General features: G+C 43.3%; 1 protein-coding gene and 1 pseudogene across 8 annotated transcripts in view; one reads left to right on the top strand and one right to left on the bottom strand.

Annotated features, from left to right (window-relative positions):
• The first annotated feature begins 512 nt into the window (after positions 1-512).
• Ubap2 (ubiquitin-associated protein 2) overlaps positions 513-24,366 on the top strand; it is an 81,704-nt gene continuing 57,850 nt past the window's right edge. For 3 of the 8 annotated variants that reach the window (XM_006538226.4, XM_006538225.4, XM_006538223.4), the window contains exon 1: positions 513-1,489. The gene's annotated coding sequence lies outside the window, so the exon portion shown is untranslated. Of the gene's footprint in view, positions 1,490-1,777; positions 2,499-24,366 lie in introns of those variants that run through there. The other 5 variants (XM_006538224.2, XM_030253758.1, NM_026872.1 and 2 more) reach the window with 5 other exon arrangements.
• Positions 23,667-23,912, bottom strand: Gm12401 (annotated as a pseudogene).

Here is a 24,366-nt window from a genome sequence, read left to right as displayed (position 1 = left end):
GGGTGACTCTTGTCTATAATCCTTGAAATACCACCATTTGGGAGACCAAGGCAGGATGACTGCTGAGAGTTAGCGGTCACCATGTACTGCACAATAAGGCTAGGTTAGTCTGGGCTGGAGTTAAAGTGTTTTAAACATCTAAAAAAAAATTATTTATTTAATGTATGTGAGTACACTGTGCTGTCTTCAGACACCCCAGAAGAGGTCATTGGATCCCATTACAGATGGTTGTGAGCCACCGTGTGGTTGCGGGGAATTGAACTCAGGACCTCTGGAAGAGAAGTCAGTGCTCTTAACCACTGAGCCATCTCTCCAGCGCAACATCTATCTATTTATTTATTTTTTAAAGATATGCTAGTGATTAATCTTTATTTGAGTCGGCCTGTGGTGTCACGTGCCTTTACTCCCAGCACTCTGTGAGTTTGAGGCCAGTATGGTCTACAAAGCAAGTTCCAAAACAGGGAAGCCCTGTCTCAAAAAATCAAAAAACAACAAAACTCCATTACTTTTGCTTAATCTCCTGAGGTTAACATCTTTACTAAGAGGTGGATCAGGTAACTTCTCAACAAGGAAAACCTGATTTAGGTTTCTTATGCCAGAAAATAACTTTTCCTTTCCTATTTGCAAAACCGGTCCGATACTAGTAGCCTTTTGGGCTAGAACACCTCTAACATCCCGTTGGCGTTCAAGGAATGGTAGTTGTTTCCTGCAGAAGAGAGTTGGGAATGCAGAAAGCAGTCCACATTTGACTACATTGAAGTCTCGTGGCCTTCAGCCGAGGACGTTCTGGGTGTCTGGCTCAGCAGCTGGCGGTTGGCGTTTTCCCGCGCAGAGGGCAGGGCGGAGCGCCAGCCTCGCAACGTGGGAGCTAGACCCACTCTCCGCCAGAACTACACCTCCCAGCAGGAACCACGCTGGTTCGCTTGGCAGGTGGCACCCATTGGTACTAACTCGGAAGCTAGCCATAAGATGCTCGAATAAGTCAGAATCAGGAGTTGTACTTAGGAGCACGCTGAGAAAAGGCGGTCGTAGAGAGTGCCTTTGCCGCGCAGCACTCTGGGAGTTGTAGTTCGCCCTCAAAACGTCTAGAAGCCAGGCTTGCTTTGAGTGGCTGCACCATGTCACGTGACGAAAGAGCCGCACGCATCGAGCATCTTGCAGTGTTTCTGAGGTCATCATAGCGCGACCGCACGCTTTAATAGTGGGTTCTCTATAGGCGGCGGATAGTACGACCCTGAAATTCTGACCACAAGCAATGTCACCATCTCCGCCGCCTCCACATAGTTCCTCTCGCTCAGCTCCCAGAGCTGTGTTAGCCAGCCGGGTAACCCCGTTCAATCTTCAAGTACTGGCTCCACCCTCTCCCGTGACGTAGGGATCACGTGACGGGCAGGGCCGCCTCTGCCGCCGCCGCCGCTTTGTAAGAGGCACATTGGCAGGTAACGAGCGGCGGCGGCGGCGGGTCCCGAGTCCAACGAGAGCAGCAGCGGTAATTGTCACCCGGTCCCCTTCATCCTGCCTCCCAGGGCCCTGAACCTTGCAGTGTATGCTTTCTGGACCTGGGCTAAGGTCTTCTGAACTCCCAGCCCCCTTTGGGATGCCCCAGCGTCTACTCGGGTGGATCGGGCCGAGCTTCCCTCGCTGGCTTCATGTTTCCGTAGTGTGTCCAGGCCTGAGCACTCTCTTTCCTCTCCCGCTCAGGTTGCCCTGTGCTTCCTGCTCCACCCCCCACCCCCCATCCTAGTTGGCCGGCCCCACCCAGCCCCAGGGGGCGCCTTCCCCTCCCCCCCCTTTGGGTTTTTATCCTGGAGGGTGTGGTTTTCTCTCCCACCTCGGTCCCTGCACGTTGGCAGGAGCTCCTCCGCCACGCTGTCGCCCCATCCGGACCACCTTTCAGCTTTCTAGTCTGGCGCCTGTCCTGGGACTGGTCTTAGTGCCCAACTTCTGCGCTCTAGTCTCTCCCCACTTAATCTGAAGGCATAGTTCAATTTTACTACTTTTCATTACTGTGGTCTTTGGTGTTAGTTGAAACTCTGTGAGTTTCCTCTTCATGCCCTATTGAAGTCTGGTGGTGTCATAGTTTATTTATTCTTTAAGGTGAGGTAAGAGTGCTTGTGAACTGTAAAGCGTTGTTAGAAATTCAAACAAATTCTTTAGCCTGGTGCGTTCCAGCTCAGTTTTCCTAGTCAGCTCTCCCACCTTCCCCCCTGCATTTTCAGGTTTAGTTACCCAGGCATAGTCAGCTCTCCCACCTTCCCCCCTGCATTTTCAGGTTTAGTTACCCAGGCATGTCAACTGTCACCACTTAGGATTCGTGTTTTCTCTTTGGGTTGGTCTTGGAAGTCTTCCTGCAGTTTTTTGCTTTAACATAATCTCGTAGTTTACTACCACTAATACGCCTTTCTACTTTATTTCCAAGGTGCATAGTCTGCCTACTCTTTACTTTTCTCCAGCAATTGTGTACAGTAACAATTGGAGCTTTTAGGTGATTCTATGAGGTACCCAGAGATCATTTATTTGAAGAGCATGCCTTTTTTTGGGAGGGCGTTTTTGAGAGAGGGTTGCACTACCTAGCCAAGGCTGGCTTTTAACTTGAGAGCCTCTTGTCTCAGTCTCTCTAGCTCGCTCGCTCGCTCGATAGTTTTTACAGGGTTTCTTCATGTTACAACCTTGGCTGTCCCCCACTTGCTTTGTAGACCAGGCTGGCCTTGCACCCATAGAGATCCACCTGCATCAGCCTCCCAAGCACTGGGATTAAAGGCATGAGTCACCATGCACCTCTTGCTTCAGTCTTTCTATGCTGGGATTTCAGTTTGCATGGATTACAGTCAAACACTACTGTGCCTGGTTACAATGATCTCTCTCTCTCTCTCTCTTTCAGTGAATAGTGTTTATATTTATATCTTCTATTGTAAAGTTTTTAAGCTTTTTTTTTTCTTTTTTTTTCTCCTATTAATGGGCATGCTAATACGCCCTCTGAATTGTTTATTTTTGTTGTTGTTTAGTTTTTTTTTTTTTTAACCTCCCTTAAGTTTTTCAAGAAAGGATCTCTGTGTGGTCCTGACCGTCCTAGAACTTGCTCTGTAGACCAGGCTGGCCTTGAACTCAAGAGATTGTCTCTGCCTCCCGAGTGCCAGGCTTAAGGGCATGAGGTACCACCATCTGGTGCCTGTTCTTTTTTTAAGAGTTGGTTTTTCAAATAACCAACACTAAAACAGTAAATAAACCAACAGAGGGGAGGTGGCTATCATGCCTAAGTTCTCCTGTAGTGTAGCTTAGACATCGGGATGGTTCTTTGGTGTGCTCTTTACCTAGTTTAGGAGAGAAATTCTACTCTTTGGAGGTGGTCCAATATATCTTGTCTGCCTTCAGGGCCTTTTGGCTAGGGCCCTTTTCCAGTTGCTATGAGATTTGTCTTACTGGGCAAAGGTTTAGTTTCCCATTCTACACTTGATTGCTGTCATTATGTTCCTGCCTGATTTTTCCTACTTAGGGGTCATTTAAGTTCTGTAATTGATCCTCCCCTCACTCCCAGTGGGTGACCTTTATGTTTCCCACACTTCTGACCCCTCCCCCGTTTGTTTCCTTGCTGCCTCTGACTTTCAAAAACTAAACATTTCAGAGAGAGGGAGATTGTTTTGTTTGAAATATGGGTGGAAGTAGTAACATGGCAGAGATGAGGCCATGAGGAAGGATTGTGGTAATTGCTCTCGGGGCAGCTTCCAGCTGCTCTGCTTTCCTCTGGACTCTAAATGTGGATTGGTGAGCCAGGGTCTGCCGTGGGGAACTTCCTTTAGAACTGCTTTGTTTACTTCCCTTTCCAGGTGACTCAAGTACTCATCAGGGGTCTCTCTTAGTATTAGTTTGAGTAAATTTTATTGTTTTGGGAGAAATGATGGAAGAACATGGCTACAAGAGTGAATTTATTTCAATGAATGCACATTTGAGGTGAAGTTTTAGCCAAGATACATAGCTAGGCTGACCTCAAAATCCGCCTGCCCTGGTCTCCTGAGGGCTGGGAGGACAGGCATGTGGCACGCTCTTCTGGCCTCCTTTTAGGTTTGCTGTTTGTTTACCCTTAATGATATAAATGCATCTAGAAAGTAGAATCCCGACTTGCAGTATATAGACTGGTCTAAAGTGATTTTACTTTCCATTGTTAGCCTTGAAATTGTTTTAGTTTAAAACAGGGTCAGCCTGGGAGTGCAGCTTTGATGTGTTACTTTGTAGCCAGGTTGGTTTCTAACTCATTGAGTAGCCTCAAACTTGTTGCAGTCCGGGTCTCTATAAGTCCAAGTGCTGCCATGCTCATCTTCTGATAAGAGTTGTAGCTATTTTGTTTGTAAAATGGGGAGTGGAGATGAACTTGGAGTCAAAGGAAACTGTCACCAAAGAGCTTGAGGTAAAGTTTTACAAGTTTTGACCAAGAAATCCTTTCCTTTCCCTTTCTTTCTTTCTTTCTTTCTTTCTTTCTTTCTTTCTTTCTTTCTTTCTTTTTTCTTTTTTTAAAAATGTATATGAGTACACTGTAGCTGTCTTCAGGCACATACTAGAAGAGTGCATCAGATTGGATCCCATTAAGCATAGTTGTGAGCCACCATGTGTTTGCTGGGAATTGAACTTAGGCCTGCTGAGCCCTCTCTCTAGCCCCTGCTTTAAATTCTCTTGTAGGCACTACTTCTTCCAGAGTTACCTTTGCTTTGCCTTCATTGACTTTGGGGGGTGGGGATGGTGCTGGTGATTGAATTGAGGATGTACCCTGTAACAGTGCTATAACCTCAACTTCCTTCTAGTGGAAGGAAACTTGTTGAAAATACTGTTTTTTGTTTGTTTTTGTTTTTAAATTCAGGGTCTTGTCAGCCTTGAACTCTATAGGCCCACAGATGAGCTTAAACTACCTATTACACTTCCACCTCTACCTCTTTCTTTTTTTAAGATTTATTTATTTATTTTATGTATATGAGTATACTTTAGCTGTACAGATGGTTGTGAGCCTTCATGTGGTTGTTGGGAATTGAATTTTAGGTTCTCTGCTCGCTCTGGCCCAAAGATTTATTTATTACTATAGATAAGTACACTGTAGCTGTCTTCAGATGGCATGAGAAGAAGGCATCAGGTCTCACTACATGTGGTTGCTGGGATTTGAACTCAGGACCTTCGGAAGAGCAGTCAGTGCTCTTAACCGCTGAGCCATCTCTCCAGCCCCCACTTCTACCTTTTACAAGGTGAGATCCACACGCACCTGTCTGGAAGTCTTTGATGAGGCATTGAAGACCAGGTTTTGTGACTTTTTGGCCGAGGGACATAGTTGCTTGTGGATGGAAGTCAGTTTGAGTTGGTGCCTGGTTAAGGATTGGGAATTGAGGCACACATGGATCGGGGCTTGTGATGAGCAGTGAGTGTTTCTGTTAATAGGCAATAGCCTCCCTTTAAAAGTTGGTAGAGCTGGGTGTGGTGGTGCACACCTTTAATTCTGGGGTTTGGGACATGGGAGGTAGAGGCAGGACGAGCTCTGTGAGTTTGAGCCAGCCTGGTTTACAGAGCATTCCAGGACACACAGCCAGGGCTACACAGAGAAACCCTGTCTTGGGGTTATGGAGAGGTAGCTCAGTTTCAGTTGCTGCTTTTCAAGAGGACCCGACTCAACTCTCAGGACTGATATGGTGGCTCACAGCTGTCTGTAACAAATCTCAGGCCCTCTTTTGGCCTTCTTGGGCACCGGGCCTCTGTTGGGATGAATGGAGATACCTGCATGTATACCCATACACATTTAAAACAAAACAAACCCTTGTAGGCCAGTGAGATGGCTTAGTGGTTAAAGGCACATGCTTCCAAGTCTGGTGCCAGGGTTTGATCCCTGGACTCCACATAGCAGAAAGAAAGACTAGACTTCTGCTAGTTGTATTCTGACCTCCACTTACACACTGTGGAACGTGTTCACACACATAAAATATAAATAGTAATGTTTTAAAAAGTTGTGGGGAGGGGCTGGGAATGGAGAAATGGCTCCGTGGTTAATAGCACTGGCTGTTCTTGTAGAGGTCCTGAGTTCAGTTCTCAGAAACACAAGTCTGGCATGTAGATGGGGTACTCATGTAAATTAAATAAATTTTTTTTCTTTTTTAGATTTATTTATTATATGTAAGTACACTGTAGCTGTCTTCAGACACACCAGAAGAGGGTGTCCAAACACGTTACAGATGGTTGTTAGCCACCATGTGATTGCTGGGATTTGAACTCAGGACCTCTGGAAGAGCAGTCAGTGCTCTTAACCACTGAGCCATCTCTGCAGCCCAAAGTAAATAAATGTTAAAAAATGAAAAAGTTGTTAGTAATATAGGGTCATGGGTTAGGCTCAGTAATGGAGGGTTTCCTGCCAAAGGGTGAGGCCTCATCCTAGCTCTGAGAAAAAAGTTGCTTTTCTTTATTTAGACATCTAAAACTTGTTTCTGAAGCTTAAAAATTAATATGGGGGGGGTGTGGCTGGAGAAATGGCTGAGTGGGATAAGAGCAGTTGTTGGTCTTGGAAAGGTCCCAGATTCAGTTCTCACCACTCACATAGTGGTTCGCAACCATGTTCCAAGTTCCAAGAGATCCAATTCTCTCTTCTGACTGCCTCAGGTACCAAGCACACACATAGTGCACATATGTACACACAGGAAAAATACACATAAAACAAAATCTGAAAATCTAATAAAAAATAAATAATTTTCTTTACCGGTGCCTGGTGCCTATGGAAGTCAGAAGAATCATCTGATCCAGTAGTACTGGAGTTATAGGTGTTTGTGAGCCACCATACTAGTGCGGGGAATTGAACACAGGTCTTCTGCAAAAGCATCAGTGCTCTTAATGCTGAGCAGTCTTGCCAGCCTCAAGAATATATGAATAAATATATTTTCTGAGACAGGGTTTCTCTGTATAGCTCTGGAATTCCTAGAACTCACTCTGTAGACCAGGCTGGCCTCGAACTCAGAAATCTGCCTGCCTCTGCCTCCCAAGTGCTGGAATTAAAGGTGTGCTCTACCACTGCCCAGCGAGAATATTTTTTTATTTATTTTATTTATATGAGTACACTGTCACTCTCTTCAGACACACCAGAAGAGGGCGTCAGATCTCATTACAGATGGTTGTGAGCCACCATGTGGTCAGTGAGAATTGAACTCAGGACCTCTGGAAGAGCAGCCAGTGTTCTTAACTACTGAGCCATCTCTCCAGCCCTGACAATTACAATCTTAACCATATTTCACAGTTAGGCTGGGGTCGTCAGCATTCTCAGATTGGTTCAGTGACTGTTTGGAGTGTCTTTGTATAGGAGGTAAAGGAAGAAAAGGGGTGGGGGCTGCAAAGGAAATGGGGAAGAAAGTGGAATTAACAGAGGAAGAACTAACTATCCAGCAATTCTGAGCTCTCCAACTTCTCTCCTGTTTGTTTGTTTTTTTTTTTTTTTTTTTTTTAAAGATTTATTTATTTATTACATGTAAGTACACTGTAGCTGTCTTCAGACCCCCCAGAAGAGGGAGTCAGATCTCATTACGGATGGTTGTGAGCCACCATGTGGTTGCTGGGATTTGAACTTCGGACCTTCGGAAGAGCAGTCGGGTGCTCTTACCCACTGAGCCATCTCACCAGCCCTCCTGTTTGTTTTTTAAATGTGTTTATTTGTTTATGTGTGTGTACGCATGTGGGTATTGGAACACGTGTGCACCTGTGAGAAGAAGGCGTAGGAGTTGGAGCTGGAGGCAGGTGTGAGCTGCCTGACAGAGGTGCTGGTGTCTGCAGGGAGCAGATCCTCTCTCAACTGTTAAGCTAGGTCTCTGGCCAGAGATGTCTGTGTGTGGCCCTTGGGTTTTTGGTTTTTGTATTTTGTAATTTTGTTGTTGTTGTTGAGACAGTTTCTTTATGTAGTCTATGCTGTCCTAGAGCATATATAGACCAGGCTGGCCTTGAATTCAGAGAGATCTTTTCCCTCCACCTCCTGAGTGCTGGGATCAAAGGTCATTCTTGGCTTTTATTCATTTATTTATTTTGAGGCTGGATTTTAGTATATAACTCTGGCTGGCTTGGAGCTTGCTGTGTAGACTAGGCTGGCTTCAGAGTTTCTGTGGTCCTTCTACCTCTGCTTCCTAAATGCTTGGATTAAATTCCTGGGCCACTGTGTCTGATTTTTTTTTTCCCCATTCCAGATAGCTGTCAAGGATGAATGGCTCTGAACTATGTCTGTACTTCAAGACAAGAGCTGAAGGCAGGAGGTTCAGGTCTGTTATTTGTGGTGCTCCTGCCTGCCTGTCTCACAAGTGTAGGAACACAGGAGTGCTCCCAATCCTGGGAATAGTGGATCTCATCAGGATTTAGAGCAATTGTTCTCAACCTGTGAATTGTGTCCCCTTTGGGGGAGTTGTCGAAAGACCCTTTCTCAGGGTTACCTCAAACCATTGGAAAAGAGAGATTAATATTACTATTCATAACAGTAGTGAAATTAGATATGAAATAGCAACAAAAATAGTTTTATGGTTAGTAGTCACTGCAATGTGAGGAACTGGATTAAGGGGTCGGCAGCATTAGGAAAGTTAAGAGCCACGGCTCTGGACCTTTGCTAAAGCTTAGTTTCCTACTTGGGTTATTTATTAAGTTGTCTTTAGAATCTTTCTAGATTAAAGTTCTGTTGTATATACACAATTCAGTAATATCTTGTATTTCTGTTTGCACATTTTAAAAACGTTTTAATTTTTTAATTTATGTGTACATGTTTGTGTGTGTGTTAACCTCATGTGTGGGTTAGCTCTCGTGTTCATGTCTGAGGGCAGCGGAGTTTACAGGCAGTTGTGAGCTACCTTATGGGGGTGCTGGAAACTGCAACACACACACACAAACACACACACACACCATCACGCCAGTGTGTGTGCTCCCCCCATCCCCCTTTAAAAAGACAATGGCACTGCACTCGTAGCTGGCCTGGGATTCTTGTGTACCAGACTGGCCTTGAATTTACAGAGGTTCCTCTTCTGAAGTGCTGAGAAAAGACATGCTCCACTATGCCTATTTTAAACAAGTTTTTGTTTTGTTTTTTGTTTTGTTTGTTTGTTTGTTTGTTTGTTTGTTTGTTTTTGGTTTTTCAAGACAGGGTTTCTCTGTAGACCAGGCTGGCCTCGAACTCAGAAATCTGTCTGCCTCTGCCTCCCGAGTGCTGGGATTAAAGGCGTGCGCCACCAAGCCCGGCTTTGTTTTTGTTTTTAACTGTATTTTCATCTTAAATTTTGAGAGGCTGTAGAGGCATGAGATCATAAGGAGTTCCAGGACAGTCAGGGCTACACATACCTTTTCTCAAAGGAAGTACATGAGGCTGGAGGTGATGCAGCTCTGGAGTAGTGTTTGCCTAGCCCTTCCTCGAGTCTGCTCCTAGCACAGATCCCTCTTTAGAACAGCAGTGCTTGGAAAATATCCCTGCATACTAGGGTAAGCCAGCATCACGTGAGCCAAAAGCCTTGTCAGTTAAATGGCCATTTACTCTTGTATTACCGCAGACGATGGTAATGTGATAGAGCTAGCAGAGCAAGATGTATCTAGACCAAGGTGGCTACTCTAATGGTCAGGCAGGGCTTGGGACAGGGAAATGACAGGTTTTATTTGTTAAATTGTAGTGATAGTTGCAAAGCTTATTAGCAAATACACTAAAAGTCATTTAATTACATACTTAAAGTGAACTTTATGTTTTGAACATACCCTAGTAAAATTATTCAAGTTTTTAAAATATTGTGAGATAAGCAAGTTGAACTGATAAGCATGCATTCTGTAATTATTACTAGTTATAGTCAAGTATTAAAAGTCCATTTGCCTTTTTTTTAGGTTCCCCACTGGCTTGGGAAACCGTATTTGAACAAGGTTTCTTAATCTTAAAATGAGTAGACTTCTGACTTGTACTCTTAATCATATTATGTTAGTACCTGGCCTGTCTGAAACGTGTGTATCTGGGAGTACAGCCAGGTGCTAGGTGATAAATCAAAGTAAGCAATGGAAAGGAAATTTAATCCCTTTGGGGTGTAAAAGGCTGTGTCTTGATTCTAGAAAAGGAATAGGGGTGGGGTATAGAGATGGCGGTGTCTTTGAACGGTGTTCTGTTCCACTAGACTTTTCACATCTATTTTTGCTTTTGTATTTATTCTATATGGAGAGGAATTTAAAATTGGTTGCACTTGAGTTCTGAGATTAAATACAATAAACTGCTTTTTCTTTTAACCTTTTTCATTCTAATTTTAGTAGCTTTTGAATCCACATGAAGCCTTCTGCCCTCTGAAGTAGTTAACCACATACACTGAGCATTTCATTTTCTCAAATGGGCTATCCTCCCAGCCTTCTTTCTTTTCAACTGCTGGTGCTCTGACCCTCCAGAGCCTTGCCATATTAAGCTCTTGCTTTACCCTGATCTGGCTGTTCCCCAGGTAACTGCAGGTGCTAGCAGGGCACACTTTGTGGCAAGGGGGACCGACATACCAAAGGACTGACTCATGTATTTCAGGAATAAGAACTGAATAGTGTGGAGAACAAAGGGAAGCAAGGATGGGTTCTCTGTCTGAAAAGACAAGGGAAGGATGTCTGAAGTTATACTGAGCAGTAGAGACAGATGAAAGAGAGCAAGAGGGAAGACTGCTGACAGAATCCTGACCTGGGGGTAGCATTTCTTTTGTAGGTGTGATAAAGTGGTGGAAACCAGGTCAAAGGTGAAGCAGGTGGTTAGAGAAGAATGGAGACCATGAGTGTATTCCTTAGGGAAAGAGCTTAAGTAGTCATTGCTTAGGACATTGAAGATTTAGCTTCCAGTAGTGATTGAAGGAAAAACTGCAGAGCTTTTTTTTTGAGGAGACTGCAGCTTAACAGGGATTAATTAATTAATTTTTAATGATTTATTTGTTTTATGTATGTGAGTATACTGTAGCTGTCTTCAGACACACCAGAAGAGGGCATCAGATCCATTAGAGATGGTTGTGAGCCACCATGTGGTTGCTGGGAATTGAACTCAGGACCTCTGGAAGAGCAGTCAGTGCTCTTAACCTCTGAGCCATCTCTCCAGCCCTGTTTGTTTGTTTTTAAAGATGTATGTATTTATTATAAGTAAGTACACTGTAGCTGTCTTCAGACACCCCAAAAGAGGGCATCAGATCTCATTAAGGATGGTTGTGAGCCACCTTGTGGTTGCTGGGAATTGAACTCAGGACCTTTGGAAGAGCAGTCAGTGCCATCTCTCCAGTTCTTAACAGGTATTTATAATTACCACCAGGGGATACTTTTTTCGGTACACAGTGGGAGGTCCCTTATTTAAGGGATTCTGTGTTTTGGTGTTTAGTGAGAGCCCTCCCTGGTAGGTGCATAAGTAGCCAGTGTGTTAGAGTTTGAATGGGTCACATCACTTGATTGGCACATTTTTTTAGGTAACTGACATTAAAAAAAAAAAGAAATAAGATGATGATCTGATGGTGGCCCACACCTTTAATCCAAACACTTAGGGGACAGAGACAGGTAGAATCTTTGTGAGGTCCAGGACAGCCTGGTAAACAGATCAAGTTCCAGGACAGCCAGGGGTACACACAAAGAAACCCCAATTTTGAAAAAAAAAAAAACGACAAAAAGAGAAAATTGGTACAGTAAAATAGTAATAAAGATGCTAATAGAATAAAAGCAATATGCTTTTAAAAAAAATTGTAGCTTGGGTTGGAGAGTTGGCTCAACAGTTAAGAGTACTGGGTCCTTTTCCAGAGGTCCTGAGTTCAATTCCCTGCAACCACTTGGTTCACTACCATCTGTAATGGAATCTAATGCCCTCTTCTGGTGTGTCTGAAGACAGAGACAGCATACTCATACATAAAGTAAATAAATACTTTTTTTTTTTTTTTTTTGGTTTTTCGAGACAGGGTTTCTCTATGCAGTCCTGGCTGTCCTGGAATTCACTCTGTAGACCAGGCTGGCCTCGAACTCAGAAATCTGCCTGCCTCTGCCTCCCGAGTGCTGGGATTATAGGCGTGTGCCACCACTGCCTGGCTATAAATAAATCTTTAAAAAAGAATTGTAGCTCCTCCAGAGGCAGATAGATATCTAAGTTCAAGGCCAGGCTTGTCTACAGAGCAAGTCTGGGACTAGCTAGGGGTACACAGAGAAACCCTGTGTTTTGATTTTTTGGGGGCATGGTGCTGGATTGAAGGGGGTGGGTAGTGGTGATCAATCAACAAGCAGCAAATTATAGCTTTATTCTGGATTTGTGAGATTTGTGAGCAAAGTTGAAGAACTGACTAAAAAACTGGGACCAGCTGAAGAGCTGGGAAGCTCATGCTCTCGGCTAAGGCAGGATTGCTGAAACTTTGAGGGTAACACACTATATCTAGCAAGTTCCAAGGTAACCAGGCTACAAAATGAAACCTTGTCTCAGCCCTTCCAAAATTCAAACAAAAAACCAAACTAAAACAAAAATCAAACTGAGAGAGAAGTGTTTTAAGGTATAACTTTTTATTTATTTTTTATTTGTTTTGATAAGACGGGTTTCAAGACTTGAGGTTGACCCTGAACTCAGTATATAGCTAAGAATGACCTTGAATTTCAAATCTTTTACTTCCACAGTCTAGCACCACACCTAGTGTAGGTAGTTTTGGGGAAGAAACACTGGACCTTGGGCACACAGGCAAACATTACCCAATGAGTTACATCCCCAGCCCTTCACTTTTTGATGGTGGCCTCATTTTTGTTTTTGGTTTTTTTTTTTTTTTTTTTTTGAGGCAGGGTTTCTCTGTATAGCTCTGGCTGTCCTGGAACTCACTTTGTAGACCAGGCTGGCCTCGAACTCAGAAATCCGCCTGCCTCTGCCTCCCGAGTGCTGGGATTAAAGGCGTGCGCCACCGCGCCCGGCGCCTCATTTTTGGAGACAAGGTATTGCTATTTATGTAGCCTATGTTGGCCCTTGGTATATGATCCTTGTGTTTTAGCCATTGGAATGCTGAGGTTAGAGCTATGAACCCCTTGTGACAAGGTAGCAGTTTTACAGTTCATTTGGTAGAGTGCTTGCCTACCATATAGAGGTGGTCTTGGATTTGACATAAAACTAGATGTGGTGGTGTGCATTTCAAGCCAGATTTGCTATATGAGACCTTGTCATAAGAATAATTCTAGCTGGGCGGTGGTGGCGCACGCCTTTAATCCCAGCACTCGGGAGGCAGAGGCAGGTGGATTTCTGAGTTCGAGGCCAGCCTGGTCTACAAAGTGAGTTCCCGGACAGCCAGGGCTATACAGAGAAACCCTGTCTCGCAAAACAAAACAAAACAAAACAAACAAGAATAATTCTTAGCTTTATAGTATTATCTATGGATTATATACTTTTGTTTTGAAATAGCTTTCTCACCAGCCCCCTCACCCCCCACCCACCCCTTTATGGGAGTCAGTATCTCTGTATTCCTGGCTGGTTTGGAATTTTGTACATAGACCAGATTGGCCTTGGAATTACATACTTCTGCCTGCTTCTGCCTCCAGAGTGTTGGGGTTAAAGGTGGGTGCCTCCAAACCTGGATTAAAATTGAACTTTTAATCAATTTGTGGGGCTTTTGAGGTGGTGAGTAAGGATACTTGCTGCTGAGCCCGACAACCAGAGGTCAGTATTGATCTTTGACCTCCATATGTGCACTCAGGTGTGCCTGTGCCTGCACCACACATAAGAAACGGATGTAAAAGGTAAGTTGATTCAAGGAGAGACTCAGACACTTTACTGCTGAGCTATGTGCAGTACAGGTTTTTTTGTTTTTTATGCAAGACTTAAGGTTTTGTCTGTTGTCAAGCAGAGTTGAAGTTTCAGCCATTTTGCCAGAGCAGAGTGACCAGATTGGACATTACATAAGTATGAACATAGTAAGTTGAGGTTGGAGAGATAGATGTCTCAGTCGTGTTCACATCAGGCACACGGTACACAGACATACATGCAGGCAAAAAATAAGTGAAAAAAGACAACATCTTTAAAAGGTGGAAATAAGTTGCTGTGAGATGGTAGGTGATTGTCTTCCTTCCAATGCAGTGGGTGAGAAGGATGTGACTGCGTCCCTGCCTCACTGGGGTTTAGAAAGAGAAAATACGCTACATGGAGATGGGCACTTGCCTTCTTCCTTTTTTATAATTTTTATTTTTATTTCATGTGCATTGCTGTTTTTCCTGCATGTATGTCTATGTGAAGGAGTCAGATCTTCACAATTAACAGACAGTTGTGATCTGCCATGTGTTTGCTGGGAATTGAACCTGGAGAAGCCAGTGCTATGAACAGCTGAGCATCTCTCCAGCCCTTTTTTTTTTTTTTTTTTTTCCAAAACTCTGTAGACCAGGCTGGCCTCGAACTCAGAAATCCGCCTGCCTGCCTCCCAAGTGCCGGGATTAAAGGCCTGTGCCACCAGCCCTTATTTTGAGACAGGGTTTCTCTGTGTAGCCATGGCTGTCCTGGAACTTGCTCTGTAGACCAGACTTACCTGGAACTGAAAGATCTGCCTGCCTCTGGCCTCCTGAATGGTGGGATTAAAGGTATCTACCACCACCACTGGATCCCCCTCTCCCCATGTAACTCTTCAAATGGTCTTCCTGTCATGCATTTGTTTCTTAGACATCTTTACTGTTTTAAATCAATGATTCACAGACTTTTTTTTAAAGTACGAAGGGTATTTTTAACCCTATCATTACATTACAAGGCTCAGCAGACCCTTTTAAAAACAGGGTTTGTCACTGTACTTGGAATACTCAGACTTAGTTAGACTGGCAGCCCAGCAAGCCGAGGGATCTTTCTGTCTCCACCTTCATAGTGCTAGGATATACAGGTCCTGATTTTTGTAAATGGGTTCTGAGGATTAAATATTGGTCATATACTTAGTTACTCCAGACCATTGCCTCAGTCCCTGGTACCCTTGCTATCCTGGAACTCACTGTGTACACTAGGATGGCCTTAAATGCAGAGATCCTCCTGCCTCTGCTTCTCAAATGCTGGGATTATGTGTGTAGCACAGTGCTCAGCAGGGCAAGCATATTTCTGCCTCTTCAGGTTAGGATTGAAGGTAGCATGAACCACCATGTTTGGCAATACTGTATTTTAGAAAGAATTAATGGACTGGAGAGATGGCTCAGAGGTTAAGAGCACTGGCTGCTCTTCCGGAGGTCCTGAGTTCCCAGCAACCACATGGTGGCCCATAACCACCTATAGTAGTGAGATCTGGTGCCTTCTTCTGGTGTACAGGCATACACATAGGTGAAATACTGTATACATAATAAATATATCTTTTTTTAAAAAAGGAAAGAATTTATATTGAAAAAGGATGGGACCAAAATTTTTTTTCTCCTTTTACTCTTGTCTTTAGGGGAATGAGACAATGTATGCTTAATGCTAGTGGATGCTTGCAGACAGGAAGATAGCTTCTTAATTATCAGGGGAATCCATTCTGGAACTTGGTGAAACTCAAACTAAGGTCTTTAGAGTGAAGGCTTGCTCTGTAATGATAGGGTTAAAAATACCCTTTGTACTTTAAAAAAAGGTCTGTGAATCATTGATTTAAAACAGTAAAGATGTCTAAGAAATAAATGCATGACAGGAAGACCATTTGAAGAGTTGCATTGCCCTTGACTTTGGAATTTTGGTTTTGGAAAGTAGCCATCTTATGCTGCCCAGAAGTTATGCAGACATAACTTCTGCCACTTTGAGAAATCAGCCAAGGAAAAGAAAACAAAGATGTGATAAACTTATATCAGGAAAGCAAGACCTTAGATATGTCTTCAAGTCAGGCTTGGAAGTCTGTCCTTTTTTTTTTTTAAGATTTATTTATTTATTATATGTAAGTACACTGTAGCTGTCTTCAGACACCCCAGAAGAGGGCATCAGATCCCATTACAGATGGTTGTGAGCCACCATGTGGTTGCTGGGATTTGAGCTCAGGACCTCTGGAAGAGCAATCAGTGCTCTTAACCACTGAGCCATCTCTCCAGCCCAGAAGTGTGTCCTTATGTCCTTAGATACATCTTCAGACAGGCTTGGCAGTGTGTTCTTGGTTACTCACTACACAGAGGAACTGACAAGTCAGGAAAGTTAGTGTGTGGTTGGTTTTTCAGACAGGGTTGCTCTGTAAACCAGGCTGGCCTCATCACCTGCCTCTGCCTTCCAAGAGCTGGAATTAAAGGCACGTGCTACCATGCCCTGTTTAAAATTAGTGTTTGTAACATTCCATTGTTAAGGAAGGAAAATACTGCATCTATCCATCTGTCCATTTGAGACTTTGTCTCAAATGGAGTTCTAGGGTCCTGGCTGTCCTGGAACTTATGTACACCAGGCTGGCCTTAAACTCTTGGAGGCCCCCTGCCTCTGTCTCTTCAGGCTAGGATAGAAGGTGGCATGTATCACCATGCTTGGCGATAGAAAAAGGATGAGACCAAAAATTTTGGGCCCAGCATGATAGTACAGGCCTTTAAATCACAGTACTTGGGAAGTAGAGGCAGGTGGATTTCTATGAACTAAAAAAGGTTAGCCTAATGGGGGACTTTTGGTATAGCATTGGAAATGTAAATGAGTTAAATACCTAATAAAAAATGGAAAAAAAAAAAAAAAAAAAAAAGGTTAGCCTAGTTCCAAGCCAGCCAAGACTACATTATAAGACAAGCATTGCTTGATGGATTGAAAAATTTAGTGCATGGGGGGGGGGTATGCTTTCACGAGTGTGTGCTTCTATGAGTGAGTGCTTGCATGCACGGTGGCGTACATGTAGAAATCAGAGAGAACTATGTGTGTCCCAGTGACTAGACTTGGTTGTAAGGCTTGGTGGCAAGTGCCTTTAGTCGTTGAGCCATTTTGAGATAGGTCTAACTGTGTAGCCTAGGTGAGCCTGGAGCTTCTTATCTTCCTGCTTTCAAAGTCTCTTGAATGCTAGGATTCCTTTGAAGTTTGCTTTCATATTCATAATACTGATTACTCAGATTAACAGGGTAAGTGATGTGCTATATATTTTAAGATTTTTTTTTTTGGCTGGCTCTTTGTTTTTGTGACGGGGTGTATCTTTGTATGTTGGTGCCTGCAGAGGTCATAAGATGTCAGATCCCTTAGAGCAGGAGTCACAGGTGGTTGTCAACTGTCTTTATTATGTACTGGGAACTGAACTTTGTCCACTAGAAGAAAGAATAGTAAGTTCTTTTAACTCCTGAGCTCTCACTCCAGCCCCAACATTCCAGTGATGCTACTTGGCCTTTATTTATGTGTAGCCATCACTGTGATGCAAAGAGCCTTGGATTTGTAGTCACTAAGCTGTTTATTTGTTCTGAGAATGGATCTTTTGTAGCTGTGATTGGCCTACATATAACAATCCGTCTTCACACTTGTGATCGTTTTGTCTCAAGGCCCCAAGACTTAGAGGCACGGGTTTATAGACAGTCACTACACCTGAATCGCTGTGCCTAGTTTGCTTACTTCTTGAAGATAGGGTCTGAAGTAGAGGCTGGCCTCAAACTTAATGTGTAGCTCAGAGAGACTTCATATTCTATTTGTTTGTTTTTTAAGAGTTTCTCTGTATAACAACTGTTCTGGAACATGCTTTGTAGACCAGACTGGCTTCAAACTGCAGACCCCCCCCTCTCCCCAAATGCTGCGATCAAAATGGTGGGATTTGCCATCGTTTTCTTGGCAATTATCCTATTTCATTTTCCCAAGGGAGGATGTGAATTTAAGCGCAGGCTGCTGTGCCCAGCATAGTATAATATATTCCTAATGACAGTATCATCTGGATATTATTTGAGAAGTGCTTGTCTGAATGAATATAAAGCACAAGGTAATTTTGGGATTGGGTGTGTGCATGCTGGACTTGAACCCAGGCTTCAGTGTCCTTCATGCATGCAGGAGGAACACTATATTACACTTGATGCATGCTGTGTGTAATGTGGACTTTTTTGTTTGAGACAGGTCTGTGAGAAAAAATGGTATAGATTAGTTATGAATAATGAGCAGCCTTTCAAGGGGGATTCTCCAATAGAATCTTGAAGAATTCTTGATAGCTGCTAGGTTAGAGAGGGTTTAAAGGCTGGGCTATGTGGCTCAGTGGTATAGAATGGTTGCCTAGCATATCTGATGTCCTGGATTTGATCCCTAGCACCATGAAAGACTGGAGCAATAAAATAATAATAATTAAAAACTGAGGTTCAAGCCGGGCGTGGTAGCACACGCCTTTAATCCCAGCACTCAGGAGGCAGAGGCAGGCGGATTTCTGAGTTCGAGGAGTGAGTTTCAGGACAGCCAGGGCTACACAGAGAAACCCTGTCTCAAAAAACCAAAAAAAAAAAAAAAAAAAAAACCCAAAAACCTGAGGTTCAGAGCTGAGAACGCTGCGTAGGAGTGGGACGTATGTATGGAAGAAGCCACAGGCATGCCATGCTTCTCCTGCTCTGCCCTTTGGTAGCTGAAGAGAATGTGGGCTGTACCAAGGAAAATCTGATATCTTCAAATGTTCAAGAGTTGCCCAGTACCATTCCTTTTCCATGGGCACTCAGCACCGCCCAACTGATAATACTGTGTGGGTGTAGGGAGGCCATCCTTGTCCACCAGCTGCTGGGGGCCTGACCCTGCCCTCTGCAGCTGTGGAGAATAAAAGTATCAGCTTGCTCAGCTCCTGGCATTCCAGCACTAGCAGTTGAGCCTCATAACTGAGTGTTTGGCACCCCTCTTGCCTTGTTCTCTCCAGATTGGCAGTGGTGGTTTCTTCTTGCTGTCTGTTGTAGACTTTATAAACCAGTAGAGAGTCTTTACTAAAAAAGATTGAGAAGAGTGGATTCTGATAGAAAAAGCAAGAATGCAGATTGAAAATTAAATGAAAGTAATAAAACACAGCTAGTCACAGAGTACAAAAATGTAGGGAGTCCTTGCTGGGTATTTGAAAGGCTGTGGAGGGCTGGAGAGATAGCTCAGAGGTTAAGAGCACTGACTCCTCTTCCAGAGGTTCTGAGTTCAGTTCCCAGCCACCACATGGTGGCTCACAACCATCTGTAATGAGATCTGATGCTCTCTTCTGGAGTGTCTGAAGACAGCTATAGTGTAATTAGATATAATAATAAATAAATGTTAAAAAAAAAAAAAAAGAAAGAAAAAGAAAGGCTGTGGAGCTTAGTGGGTTTCTGGCCCAGACTAGATACTTTTGGTTAGGGATAAGGCATTCAGATGATGTCAACAGTAATTGCCTCGTAGAGAGAAGCCAAGATGGAGACTATTGTATTTTTATAATTGAACGTTTGAATATGGTGTAGTGCTTAAGAACACGGACTAGGGACCAGATGGATTTGAATCCTTTTTGTTGTCACTTAACAAACGGTGACTCTGTAAAATGGAAGCAATATGTACTTGTGAGTGCTGGAAAGTTTGTTTTAATCCTCTAAAGCTCTTAAAGGTCAGGCACATACATGTCTGCACTCTTGGTACTTCAGAGGCTGAGACTGGAGGACAGTCATTCTGTGAGGGTATCCTCTGCATAGCAAGTACCAGAGTATCTGTGATCTTAAAGTAGTATCTGTCCCATAGTAAGACAGTGTATGTTTACTGCTGTCAACATTACTTCTTTTAGAATTGTAGGGATGAATGTGTGCCTAGGATCATCCTTACCCAAAATGTCTCTATAGGCATTCTCCCTTATTTGTGAGCTTACAGAGGCCAGAAGTTGATGCTGGGTTGCAACTCACTGGTTCAGAACCATTGTTATAGGATATATATAACGGCTTTAAGCTATTTTTGCCTAAAATTTGGTGTCTCCATGATGAAGTTTGTTTGTATGAATTTGAGAGATGTAGGTGGCTTTTGAGACTTTTAGCTCATTCTAAACTGAGATATCTTATCTTCTTCTTCCCACCATGCCAAGCGGGGATTGAACCCAGGGCCTCTTAAATCCTAGGCAAGGAAAGCTTCACCTGGGGTCCCTTGGAAGTAGTTGTCCCATGCAAAGGAACACAGTAACAGTTTAAACTTTCTCTAGTGGGAAATCACTTGTGTCAAAACTTGACGTCCTGAGTTTGACCTCTAAAACCAGGTGGAGGAAAGAGCTCATTGTCTCAGGCAGATCTGACTGCCAGCCATGTGCCAATGGCACTGTCCTATCACAAATACAGACCGTTTGTACCTTAGGTAGTGGGAGAAAGTTCCCATTTTTGTTTTTATCAGCAATTCTAGGTTAAAATCTACCACTGAACCATATCTTATAGCTTATTATGAATATTAGAAATTTGATTGGGTTTTTGTTTGATTTTTTTTTTTCTATTTTGCTTTTCATTTATGTTTTGAAATTTCACTTGATAGAGAGGGGTAACTGCATGCTTTCTGTAGCTCAAGAACCCGATATGGCAGAGTTTCTGACAGGTTATTTTTAGAAGTCTCTGCTCTTGTCTGTTTCTATTCTAAGAATTCTCTTGGAACCTGTTCCGGAGGAGTAGAGCTGATGGAAAACAAGTGTAAATGCAGTTCCTATGGTCTAGCAGCTGGGTGCGAGCCGCAGGCGCAGATCTATTTACTACACGAGATTCTGTTTCCAAAGGAAGGTGGAATTTCCCCCAAGATTGCTTTGGTGTGCTAGTTGACGGCATTTCCTCAGAATCTGGTCTCCATGCCCTTCACTTTCAGTTAGAAGTGGTAAAAGACTTTAAGGGTTCTTGGTGATTACTTTGGGAAGTCTCTCCGCTCCTTTCCTCCCTCTCTGCCTCCCTTCTTAGTGAATGAGGGGGGAAAGGGTGAACGGTATGAGTGATGTGTATGTGGGCGTGTGTGTGTGGGTGTCGCTGTGCTCAAGTGGATGTGTGTGCTCGAGTGCATGTACCATGGCATTTATGTGCAGAGCAGAGATTTGAAGTTGGTTTTATACTATAGGGATCTTTTACACTATATGGATCCTGGTGACTGAACTCAGAACTTCAGGCTTGTTGACAAGTGCTATCACTTGCTGGGCCACCTCACCAGTCCTTGAAGCTTATTTTTTTTATTTTTTATTATTTTTTTGGTTTTTTGAGACGGGTTTCTCTGTGTAGCCCTGGCTGTCCTGGAACTCACTCTGTAGACCAGACTGGCCTCAAACTCAGAAATCTGCCTGCCTCTGCCTCCCAGGTGCTGGGATTAAAGGTGTGCGCCACCACTGCCCAGCTGAAGCTTAATTTTAAACGATATAGATGTAAAGAAAGTTAAGCATGGTGCTACATAGTACTTAGAAGGCTGAAGTAGAAAAATCTTAAGTTCGCCTAGCCTGGGCTACATGGTGTCACTTTGTCTCAAAAAAACCTAGCTATAACAGAAAATACAAATGTTGGTGATGAAGTGGATTATGAAAATAAGTAGAGGGCTAGAGCTATAGGTTAGAAGTAGAGTGCTTATTTTGTATGTATGAGGCCTTAGGTTCAATTCCCTGTACTGCCAAAATGAATTGCTTCGCTTAAGCTATAGAAATATTTTTTATATTTTTACAATGCTTTGTGGTTTCAAAAACAATCATTTGTCTTATTCCTACTAATAGCTTTAAATTCAGAGAACAGGCTGGTGGGATTGTCAGTGGCGTACTCCCCTCCATGATAAAAACGCACTAACAGCATAAAGTACTTGCTGTACAAGGCCAAAGGCTGCGTTCAGTTCCCAGATCCTCTGTACAAGGAAAAGAGCTGATTCTCAGATGTTTTCCTCTGACCTCCACATATTGACTGTGACATATGTGTTGGGTGTGAACACACAAAAATCATAAGTAAAATAAAAATTCAAAAACTCAGAGGGTGCTCTAAAAGTAATATAATTATGGTAAAAACAAAACTTATTCTGAGTAATGAAAAAGTTCAGAGTGTGAAAGTTGTTAACCTCAAAATAGGATACAGAGTGTGATTCATACAACTGAGAGGCAGTTTGAAATAAGATAAATGTTTAAACTAGCCTTTGGGGCTTGTGAGATGTTCTAGTTAGTTATTTGCTGCTATAATGTAAAAAGCAGTGCAGTGCCGGCCAGTGGTGACGCACGCCTTCAATCCCAGCCCTTGGGAGGCAGAGGCAGGCAGATTTCTGAGTTCGAGGCCAGCCTGGTCTACAGAGTGAGTTCCAGGACAGCCAGGGCTATACAGAGAAACTCTGTCTCAGAAAAACAAAACAAAACAAAACAAAAAAAAGCAGTTCAATTCTATTCCCTGGGGCCTTTAGCCTTAAGAATATCCAGTTAATGCAGGACGTCTCTGTAAGGAAAATCTTTTCTGGCGAACTAGCTGAGAGCTCACATTTGATCCCAAGTTTCAGGAAGAGAGAGACTGGGCTTCTAAGCCCACCCCCAGTGACACACCTCCTCCAACAAGGCTACTTCTTTTTTGAGAGGAGTGTTTTAATACAGGGTTTCTCTGTGTAGCCTTGGTTGTCCTGGAACTCACTCAGTGATCCACCTACTTTTGCCTCCAGAGTGCAAGGACTAAAGGCATGCACCCATTAGAGTTCACTTCTTAATCATTTCCAGAGTTCCATTAACTAGGGCCCAAGTGTTCAAATTAATGAGCCTAAGGAAGCTCTTCTCAGTCAAAGCTTCACATCTGTGTCTTGTAACTTACGACAATCAGATCTAATTTGGAACATTAGGTGCAGTGCTGTGTCTCTAGCCTGAAACATGTAAACTAAAATGAGAGGGATAGCTTTTCTTTTAGCCTTTGAACATTCCATCCTGGTAAGCAGCACTCTGGATATTGTCCTCTGGAAGAACAAGCGCTCTTAACCTCTGAGCTGCCTCTCTAGCTTCTCATTTATTTTTCTGAGGTTGGGTTTCATTTAGTCTGGCCTGGTACTTCCCAATCTAGCTGAGGGTGACCTTGAACTTCTGATCCTCTTAGAATTACAGGGATATGCCACCAATATCCAGTTCTACCGGGAGATGAGGATTGAACCCAGGGTATATGCTATACAGGCACTCTACCAACTGAGCTACATCACCAGCCGGCTGGTCTTACGAACACTTAAGAGTACAAAGACAAGTCAAAAAACAGAATAGGTAAAGTAAAATATGAGAATGTAGATTCTGAAAAGTCCAAAGGGGAGCAGTCCATAAAAGGAAGGCCTGTGGTAACAGGGGGCTAAAGCAAACCAGTTGGTTTTGAGGTCAGCTTGGACAGCATAGTACAATTTCATAGCAAAGACAAGAGAACAGAGGAACATGGGAGATGGGGCGCAGGGAGAAGCTGCTAGGAAAATAATCCTGGGTGCTGGCATCCTGTTGGATATTTCAGTAGATGAACTTGGGTAGAAATGTAACTTGTCATTGTGATATGACCTATTTGGATTATTCCTCTTTATGCTTAGGGGTGGTTATGCAAAAGATTAAAATTATCCAGAAATTTGCATTTAATTTATTTGAGGTAGAGTCTCATGTAGCCCAGGCTTCCCTCAAATTCTATGTAGCTGAGGATAACCTTGAACTTTGCCAGAAATATAGGCATGGGTTAATCACCGTGCTTTAAATAGAACTAGGGGTGGCTTTTGGTTTTTCGAGACAGGGTTTCTCTGTGCAGCCCTGGCTGTCCTGGAACTCACTCTGTAGACCAGGCTGGCCTCAAACTCAGAAATCCGCCTGCCTCTTTTTTTGTTTTTTGTTGGTTGGTTTGTTTGTTTTCTTTTTTTAGTGCCAATTTGCACATTTATTGCTCGCTAAGTCTCAGACTGTAACACTTCTCTGATCTTTCAGTTCCCTGAGTCTTCTGATGGCAGGCAAGATGGTAGAAGTGTTGTTGCAGGTCCAGGCTTGCCATTGTTTTCATGCAGGAACCACAGTGCCACAGAAGGACCAAATGTACTTGGCATGATGGCTAATTTCAATTTTCTTCACCATTTTCTGGAGGGAGGCACCATAGCAGATCCCATGTTTCTTGACAGTCCCAACCAACTTGGTGTATTTAGCCATGTTGCTGTAACCGAAGCCCAAACCCAGAGAGCACCTAGGGGTGGTTTTAAGATGCGCTGGGTTTAAGGCTTCTTCAGTCGGATCTGGGTTAAAGGTAGGCTAGGATAATAAAATCCTGTCCTCACAATTGCACAGCAAATGTTCCTAACTGTTAAGCCAGCTCTGTGCCCCTGGAACTCTTCTTAATCATTTTGTCCAGTGTCTCAAGTACTGACACGGCAAGCATGTGCCAGTGTGTGTGTGTGTATTTGTGGGCATTGAGTGTCAAAGTGAATGAATACAGGAGTTGGTTCTTTCCTGCTATAGGAGTCCTGGGAATTGTGCCTTTACCAACTGAGCCATCAGCCCCAGCCATAACATTTCTGATTGCAAGAGCAAAGTTAACTTAAGATTCAAAAGTAGGTGATGTAGCCAGCTATGTTGTATAGTATACATCTAGTATTTATGAGGCCCT

The sequence above is a fragment of the Mus musculus genome, chromosome 4 (assembly GCF_000001635.26).
Source record: "Mus musculus strain C57BL/6J chromosome 4, GRCm38.p6 C57BL/6J".
In the NCBI taxonomy this organism is placed as follows: domain Eukaryota; kingdom Metazoa; phylum Chordata; class Mammalia; order Rodentia; family Muridae; genus Mus; species Mus musculus.
Note: the sequence above shows the minus strand (reverse complement) of the source record. Positions and strands in the feature narration are given on the sequence as shown.